This window comes from Tasmannia lanceolata, unplaced genomic scaffold (genome assembly GCF_043159265.1).
Source record: "Tasmannia lanceolata isolate RefF3 unplaced genomic scaffold, GAP_Taslan_0.1 ptg000003l, whole genome shotgun sequence".
NCBI classification, from domain to species: domain Eukaryota; kingdom Viridiplantae; phylum Streptophyta; class Magnoliopsida; order Canellales; family Winteraceae; genus Tasmannia; species Tasmannia lanceolata.
The window spans coordinates 62,306,794-62,314,247 of record NW_027518680.1 but is presented as its reverse complement, the minus strand read 5'-3'; the positions used below and the strand labels follow the sequence as shown (position 1 = coordinate 62,314,247).

Here is a 7,454-nt window from a genome sequence, read left to right as displayed (position 1 = left end):
TTAGGGCCTCTTTAGATGCTACAAAATTTTATTCTTAAAAACAAATAAGATGAAAAATGATAAATTTCTATTAATCTTAGACAATTACGATTTACTGAAATATGTCCCTGAGTTATGTCATTCAAAGATAAGCATAGAAGGAAAAGCTTATGAAAGATAATCCTAATCTAATACCTAAATGCTTTATTGCCTAATCTACAACAACTTAACACCCTAGAACCAATTTTACTAGATTTGATATACTAACATAAGTTTCTTTTGGTTTAATCTTATTTCTAAAGAGTATTTATATGGTGACCGAGTGTGAAGTTCCGCGTGTGGGCGGTACCGCCCTTGATATTTGTTCCAACAGCAGCCCACTTTTTTAATAGGCTGCGGTTGGATCAAAATCAAGGGTGGTACTTTTCACGTACTACCCACACAGGACTTCACGCTCGGCCACCATATAATTTCTCATTTCTAAATAGGACATTATGGCTTCTTTGGCTTCCAAAGAGGCCATTAAATATGGCATTGCTAAAACCACTTATAGCCATTATTTGCAAACAATGAAACAATCATATTTAACTGAAAACTACTTGCAGGTAAGACCATAAGCAAATAATTTTTACTGGCATCTTAAGAGATTCCTAATAACCATAATTGTGGGAATTACACGCAGTAATCATACACTTTTGGTTAGCCCATCACAGTTTCTTCAACATGATATGGATCATTGATCCATTTGGGTTTTACTATTGATGACAATAGCCTAAAAGTCACACACATATGATGATCTATATGCACACTTAACTCCTCGAGACCGTTCCAGATAAGCATGTTCAATCAAACCAGAGAATCAATCCAATTAATGATTCAAACCATCTCTCTCTCTCTCTCTCTCTCTCTCTCTCTCTCTCTCTCTCTCTCTCTCTCTCTATATATATATATATATATATATATATATATATATATATATATATATATATATATATATATATATATACGAGAAAGGGAGACCAATATGATACAATAAATATGGTATTGGAATAAGAGTTTGTTTACATTTTTTGGTTTAGGGGAGGGGATATAACAACAAATATTAGTTAAAGAAGAGTTTATAATAAAAGAAGAGTTAATAATAAAAGAGATAAACTCTATATTCAATAATAAAACATAATGCCACAATTGACACGGTAAAGAAGAGTACATTTAAAAGTGACCAAAGGAGTGTTGACACGTGTGGACACGCGTGTCGTGTCGGACACAACACAACACATGTGTCAGCAATAAATTCAAAGTGTCAGCTAAATCATAACAGTAAATATAGGATTGATGATTGGGTCACATTTTTAGTGAAATATATGAGCGTTTGCATGTTTTCACCTTTCTTTTTGTCATCCCCAACTTGCTTAATAACTTGAATACTGTGCTCTGGTTCTGTTTGACTTCTTGTTGAAGCTGTCCTTGTATAACTTTTATGTCAGGCTAATATCTTGAGCCTGAAGTCTTTATCTTGCTATCTATTCCTTGCTCATCAACTAATGTAGGATTCTGTTACTCCAGCATTTGTGCTTGATCCATCCAAATGATGGAGGGAAAGAGAGAACTTCTGTATGAAGTACGAAAACGGTCACAGGGAGCCCCTGAAATGGTACAGTCATGGAGTCGGCGGGAGCTTTTGTAGATCGTCTGTGCAGAGATGGGAAAAGAGAGGAAGCTGGCTTAACAAAGTCTAAAATGATAGAGCATCTTTTAAAAATTGTATCTGAGAAGAAATCTAAAAAAACATTGACAACAAACACTTCAGGTCACACCCTTCCCCAGGAAACACCCAAATCTCTTCCCAAAGACATAGGAAGATGGATCACCCATCACGAGTGGCCATTGTAACCAACCATTTTCCAGTTGACAATGGCAATTTAATGCACTGCAAAAACTTAGCTTGTAGGGCAATTGTACGAAAACAAGATGAGTTTTGCGAGAGATGCTCGTGTTGTATATGCTACAAATATGATGATAACAAGGATCCCAGTCTTTGGATGGTTTGCAACTCCAACCCTCCTAATCAGGGCAATTCATGTGGCATATCTTGCCGTATTGAGTGTGCTATTAAGCATGAAAGAGCTGGCATTGCTGAAAATGGACAATATACAAGATTGGATTGGTGCTTTTATTGCGTATCTTGTGAGAAAGTGAATCACTTGCTTGGGTAAAACTGCCTACATGCTTATTTCTTTTTATAATTGTGTTATTAAGCTTTACTTTATTGTTGGGGTTTGGGATTTTCTTCAATATAAAGACCCTATCGTCATGTTGTGTGTGTGTGTGTGTGTGTGTGTGTGTGTGTGTGTGTGTGAATCTTGGCATAGGCATGCTATTTAACATCTTTTTTTCTACTAATATCAATTAGAATAGACCTAGAACTTTATGTGCCCTCCCAGCATAAAAATGTTGGCCTATCTAGAGGCTATTAAAGATTCTCAAATATGAATATCTGATTCTTGTGATTGTGGTTGTTTCGAGTGTTTGAAGCTGCCAGAGAAATGGTGCAGAGCGGGCAGCCTTAGGCTGCGTACCATATGTTGGTTAAGGCTTCGATGCACATTGTTTGGACTATGGAAGTTGAAAAGGCTTTTATATATCTATTTTACTGTGGGATTCGATGTAAAACACTTGGGATGGAAGGATGAATGAATGAGGCTAGCTCTTCTGGCATTTTGTTGGTTTCCAATGAGGAGTTTGTGCCAATATGTTGAGGACCTTTTCATTGCCAGGCACAGTAACCTGTTTCCTCCTATGATTTGTGGACACGGACAAGAGTGTCACGTGTCGACACTGGCACAGAGTGTCGGACACGGAAAACCACCAAAATTTTGAAACATTAATACGTCTAAAATAGAAAGTATATAAAATCATAGTTTGTCGATATGGATTCGTGAGTCGAGTTTCAACATGGATATGAGTTGTCTTCCATGGCAACATCTAAAAATATAGAAATTGTGACACGAACGTACACATAAAATTATTGATTATTACACAAATATGTGTCCAGACACCCAAATTAACCGACACACCTAGCAATACAATTTAAAAGTGTCCAAAGGAGTGTCGACATGTGTGGACATGCGTGTTGTGTCAGACACGGCAGGACACATGTGTCAACTATAAATTCCAAGTGCCGGCTAAATCATAGGTACTTTCCTCTCTATTGGGTTCCTCAAGAACCACGCTGAGAATTGAATTTGATTTTATCATCTCGAAATTTGGATTTGCCAAGGCAACACTTCCCATAATGAGAACATTGTTGTTAAAAAACTGGGGAAACATGTCTTTCTGTTGATGGTTATTACTGATTGGGCGGCTATGTCTCAAAGTTGTTCACATAACTGAATTATGAAGAGATAAAACAAAGATGTTATGTAATATGGTGTCTAACAAATTCTATCATTATACATTATTATATCTATTAACTTTCAAATTGTGTCATTATGCCTTAAAGTTGCAAATTTTGACAATGTGGTGTTTTGGAATTCTGCAGTTTTTTTTCTTCATAACTACTTGTATACAAGAAGGATTTTTCTTATGCTTTAATACATGTGATATGTAACGTTTTGAATTTCTAATATTTGTTTCTACACGTAATATTTGATGCCTATGTGTAATCTATATGACATCTTTATTAGTTCCATAATTCTAGGTATTTCATACCTTTTTTTGAATGATTCTAGGTATTTCATACTTATTACAAGCTTTTTCTCCTGTTAATAATTATTAATGCAACGGAAGAAAATTTCTACTTGAAAACTCTATTACCCTTACACTTGTAAATGGGGGAGCTATACTCATGTTTTACATGAATTGAGTGCTAGTACTGCTAGGAAACATGTTAAATATCCATTTTGTTTTCATTCCAAAAGCTTGAGTAAATTAGATATTTATTTATTATGTAATTAGAAATAGTGATTTGTATCTTATAATCTATAACTTTTTTGTTCCTGAGTGATTTAGAGTATGTGAAAATAAATTTCATGTTTCAAACGCATGTCACTCTTTTTTTTATAATTATCATGTTTTCTCTTATTACTGTCACATATTTGCAGTTATAATTTCGAGTATGTATCTTATAAATGTTTTTTTGAATTTTTTATTAATTCCATCTAATTTATACGTGTCTTATATCCTATGTCATTGTATAGAATACCTATATCTGTATTTGGGTCAGATATTTTGGAAAATATGGAGTCATATCTCCATTCCTGCGGCCATGTCCATATCCATGTTTGTATTTTGGGTATCATAAGGCAAGCTTCTAATGCTTCAAGGAGTGATTTTTCTCGGGCACTTTTTTTTTTGTTCTTCTCCTTTTGATTTAGCCTTGGGGTTCACCTCGGCCGCTTTGTAGATTTTCCTTGATTTGATTAGTATATCTGTCATTTACCCTTTGAAAAAAGGCTATGATTTAGTTGACACTTTGAATTTATTGCTGACACACGTATCCTTCCATGTCCGACATGACACGCATCTCCACCTGCGTCAACACTCCTTCGGACACTTTCAACTGTACTAGTATAAGTTATTGTGGGTGTGTGGACATGTTTTTGTGTTGAGTCAAGTGTGACATTCTGTTTTATTTTTGCATATTGTGTTTACCTCTTTTAATATTAACTATTCTTTTATTATAAACTCTTTTAAGCTCTTCTTTGACTAATATTTGTTGTGGTATCATATATACTTTCTATTTTAGAAGTGTCCCCATTTCCAAATTTTGGGGGTTTGCCGTGTTCGACACTTCGTGTCCGTGTCAACACGCAACACCTGTGTCTGTGTCCACTAATCATAGATAAAAGTTATATTTCTGCTCAGGCATCTATTAAGTGTGCAGTGTAACCTGGTTAGTTTGGATTTTGCCAGTTTTCTATTTTGAGGAAAGGGATTTTTTTCCTTACAAGTACACATATCACAATCAATTACTTGAAAAAGTCACTTGGTTTTACTTGAGGTTCTTCGTTACATCCTGTTATTAACCAATTGCAATTACAATATCGGCACTCGACTATACTAACAGTTTCATTCGGTCGTACTGTCAGTTTTTGTGAATGATTATTTTTGTTTATCCTTGTTAACATGTTTCCAAGGAACATCCTGAGGTTGGGTGAGAAGCGAAAAGCATTCAGTTTAGGATTATCTGTACTTTTATGGTTAACCAGGATAAAGTAACAGTTACGTTGGTTTCTTACGAGAAATGGAATCAATGGATACCTGCACATGGAAAAGACATGTTTAGTTATTGTTTATGTGAGGGCAAAAGAGCTGAGGTACATGCCTGTTTACCAATTCTTCCTGCAATCATGTGATGATGTTTCACCTAAATCTCGCAAAAGACCTGTCACATGGTTGATATTGTTTGCTTTTATTGGCGTAGAGGATTTGATATAGTATTTGTTACCTTTTATTATGTTTCTGTGGTTTTGTTTAATTCCTCAAGACCTTGTTTCAACTTTGAACCATGAACAAGCTCTTTTTTTCCTTTGTGTGACAATCCCGGCAGGATTCCCATTGTACGAGAATAATGTATTGCTTTTTGGGTAAATTTTATATGTTACAGGGCATCAGTCTTGTTCACTGTTAAAGGGCTGGGAGGCCTTGCTCTATATTGTAAGCAAAATTTAAACAAAACCTACTGGTGATGTTAATCTTCAAACTTTTTTCTTTGGCGTTTACTAGACTTTGTAAGCTTCGTACCTTTGAACCTACTTAATTGCATTTCTGGCTCCTAACTTTGGATTGTTACTACTTGAAGCATCAAAATCTCAACTTTTAGTCGCTTGAAAATTCTCGGACAGAAAATGATGTCCCTACCTTATCCTGATCTTTTTTCGTTTCGTATGTTGTTTTTATGAGAAGTTAGCAACTGTAATACAAGATGTAGATCACTGTTTAAACACCCTTTCCCCTCTTCATCTGAGTTAATGATTAATTCGTCCTAGTTGACTCCGTTTACATTGGGTAAGTTATTGTCCTAGTGCGAGTTTACAAACAATGGTTGAAAGGCTAACTAAAACTCTGCTTTCAAGTCAAACCCTTTCTCGTTTGATGCAGGTACGATGCTGGAGGCAACAGCTAATAATAGCGAAGGATGCTAGATGAGTTGATGTACTGTGTTATCGGGTCTCTCTAAGCCGCATACTTCTCAGTGGAACCAAGAAATACCAAAAGCTACATGAGATTGTGGATGAAGCAGCAAAGAAGCTTGAGGCAGAAGTTGGATCTTTGGCATGTGGCATTGTCAACAGGCACTCATCTGGTACAGAGGTTCAGAAGCTGTGTGATTTTGCATTGGAGACGCTAGACTCTATACTTTCTTGTGTTTTGAAAGTGTTCCCTGATTCTAAGATGCAGGGTATGGATTGCTTGGAAATCCCTATAACATGATAGTATATTTTGCTTGCTCGTAAGGCAAACATGGACAGTATCAAGAAGTCATTTTGAGTGCTTAACATTTGCAGATGCCAGTTTGATGTCTCCCACCATTATCAGCTTCGAAGATGCGTCTTCGATTTCTGTTATTGTGGTTTTGGGCTCAGAAGATGCAATATCAGGAGAGGTTGCAGGTTACACCGTATGGCATCAAAAAGCTGATACTACTGACTATCCAGCAGAACCAACCTGTACTTTGCTCATACCAAACACACGATTTTTGGTATCAGATCTTGGTGCTTCCTCTTCGAGACAGGGTTTGAGCTGAAGAACAAGCTAACTGCGCCCTCATCGTGGATGAAAATAGGGTTAAATGCAAGATTCAGAACATGCTCTTAAACCAGCCTGTGTGTGGAAATCGAGTTGGTGGAGAAGGCGACCATCAATCTTTGTGCCGTTGGCATGGTCTTTGATCTCATCCTCAGCGACATGGAGATGCCGCTGGTATAAAAGACGGGCCGAAGGTAAAGCATTCTAGTTCTTGTAGGGATAAAATTGCCATTTCACTCTTGTTGGTATGATCTTCATTTGTTTTCAGCCATACATTTATGGAATCGCTTACATGAAAATTGAATAACATTTCTTTACATGGGCTATGTGTCTCATCTCATGCAAAAGCTAGTTTTGGGGAAAAATTGTCATTCCATCACATCGAACTCAATCAGAGGATAAAATGACTAGAAAATTTACCCCATAGCGGCATCTAATTTTGAGTCCAGCAGTTCTGTACTCAAAGTCATTTATCAAACGAAATGATATCAGCACAACCATATTTTGATAATATGCATGAACTCACCTTGCTCAATATGCTTAACCTGTTGTTACAATTCCCAAAAAGCTTTAAACCACGTTGAACAGCTGGCTAAAGCACATGTTACAAGTTGAGTTCGTGCCTAAATCATTTAGCTTCTCAAAATAGTGCCTAAATGAAAAAAACGCCCAAAATTCTAATGAAAATATTCATGTTTATGATTAAATATATTTACAAAATAATT

The 7,454-nt window shown here is 36.1% G+C and overlaps 1 pseudogene across 1 annotated transcript; it reads left to right on the top strand.

Moving 5' to 3' along the window:
• The first annotated feature begins 473 nt into the window (after positions 1-473).
• On the top strand, positions 474-6,880 carry LOC143870011 (VIN3-like protein 2; annotated as a pseudogene). The gene is made up of 4 exons (XR_013244919.1): positions 474-584; positions 1,530-2,190; positions 6,086-6,382; positions 6,489-6,880. The product of XR_013244919.1 is annotated as a VIN3-like protein 2 (transcript).
• The last annotated feature ends 574 nt before the right edge of the window (positions 6,881-7,454 follow it).